This window comes from Choristoneura fumiferana, chromosome 2, assembly GCF_025370935.1.
Source record: "Choristoneura fumiferana chromosome 2, NRCan_CFum_1, whole genome shotgun sequence".
NCBI lineage: Eukaryota > Metazoa > Arthropoda > Insecta > Lepidoptera > Tortricidae > Choristoneura > Choristoneura fumiferana.
This window is the reverse complement of record NC_133473.1, coordinates 22,450,191-22,452,289: the sequence shown is the minus strand read 5'-3', so window position 1 is coordinate 22,452,289 and position 2,099 is coordinate 22,450,191. Positions and strand designations below refer to the sequence as shown.

Genomic DNA, 2,099 nt, shown 5'->3' with positions numbered 1-2,099 from the left:
GTCTTGTTTTTGTTCTCGTATGCCATTTATTTTGATGATTGTACCGGTTCAAAAAAAGATCATAAAACACTATGAAATGAATTACGACTGAGAACTAGGTTGTTTATGGTTACGACTTATGACAAATGAAATCACTCTTCAAGGTCGCGTCGCGTGAGAACGAGCTACTTTGAAACTCGAAGTTTGTATCCCTCTCACTCTCCTATTAAATACTATCAGCGTGAACGGAATGGCACGAAAACTGCGTAGTTAGGGCTAGGTTCAGCGGTGAACCATTTTGGTATTTGGTGCTCGTTACAACGTTGTAATGTTGAGCCCATGATGATCCTCCTGAAGAGTGCAATTATACGTTAGAGCAAGCACCATATTTCCATCTGATTCCGCCATATAACCACGTCTTTCAATTGGAACAATTGCTCCAACATGTTCAACGGCATTGTGCAATGGCGGATATTTTCTACGGGATTTAGACCGCGGTTACCTTTAATGAGCATAGCAGCTAAGCTAAAAAGCTAAGTTATGACAGATACTGTACCTAATCTTGATTGTGTGCGTTTGCATTACCAAATAAACGTTTTATCTATCTATCTATCAATCGACAGCTGCTGGTGCTACTGTCGAGAGTACGCTGGCAGATATGTTTATAACAGAGCATTACCTACTATCCGCTCCGAATTTGAAATGAAATGAAAAAGTTTATTCCACACATAATACACATACAGTTATTACTACAAAAACAACAAGAGTATAAAATATAAAACAACGAAAAAACAAGCAAACACAAATATTAAATCGCATACTTATTGGAAGTCCGAATGTAATGTTTGTCAGAACGATCGTTTGTCATAACTCTTTTTTCTCTGAAACCAATAATTGTTCAGAATTGTTATAAAACAAACCTAACTTAACCTATAGTTTTCTATAGGATGACCATTTAAAAATTTCGAAAAAACTACAAGGTTTCAGTGGGACAAAATTGATGGTATGACTAGCGAAGAGTAATATGCGACCTTTGGCGCTCCCCTCCCGGCGAGACCGTTTTTATCGTTTTATAATTTCTTCAGTCTACCCGGGATCCTGACGCTGGTAGATGCTCCTAACCATCGGCAGCTCATCAAAGGTAATAGCGGTCTATCTGCATTCCGTAAACATATCTATTGTGAAACCGTGACACATTGACCACTTATTTAGTACGTAGTGCGAAATTCGAACTTCGTATCTTACAGTCCCGCTGACGGTATAATGGTGATTTTCCAACGACGAGGCGAGACGAGAATTGGAATTTGTACCTATGCCATACAAATTTCAATTCTCGTCTCGTCTCGTCTCACCTCGCCGGTGGATGGAAAACCACCTTAATACGAGAGTAAGAGGGACGGTATGATACGAACTTCGATTTTTAAATATCGTAGTAGCCCTCCAGATTTCCCGGTGGTTCTGTGGTAATTCTGGTGCGAATAGCTGCAGGAGATTTAGGTTTGATTTCGTCAAGCGAATCCGAAAATGTTTTTTAAGTATTAAAAAATATATATTTTGCTAAACATACTCATATTGCGAATAAAAAAATCATCTTTTAGTAGTGACTACATCTTTTTTACGCCTCTCCAACTATTTTGGTAGTTTATCAAAAGTCTAATGAATGACTCAACGTGCAACTTTATTCGCGATTCTATTTCGATAACTGCACTAATTTCCAGTGAACCATGCTATAAATGACTGGTTAGAGCCGATTAAAATGCCGCCGTTTCGTTCTGCACCGCGTCTGTCGACATTGAACATTAAGGTGCTGCGCGCGCGCCGGCCGTGACCGCCGCGACCTGCATACAGATCGCTCCGAACAATCACAACACTCTCAATTTTTAGATCGGTCGTCCATTAAACATAACAGTTACAGCGGCACGATATCGTAAACAAGATCAACATTATTTCACCAATAAAAAAACAACCAGTAGAAACTAATGCGCTGTCAAATTTACAACTACTTATTTAAGGGTTTTTTTAATTAAGAAAAAAGATTTAATGTGGACGAAACTCGACACTAAACCCCTGTTTCACCATCCATTGATTAAATCTGATTAAATGTATTTGACGAATAAATA

The 2,099-nt window shown here is 38.6% G+C and overlaps 1 protein-coding gene across 1 annotated transcript in view; it reads right to left on the bottom strand.

Annotated features, from left to right (window-relative positions):
- The window catches only part of LOC141445345 (phosphatidylcholine:ceramide cholinephosphotransferase 2-like), a 143,581-nt gene that overhangs the window by 84,440 nt on the left and 57,042 nt on the right, over positions 1-2,099 (bottom strand).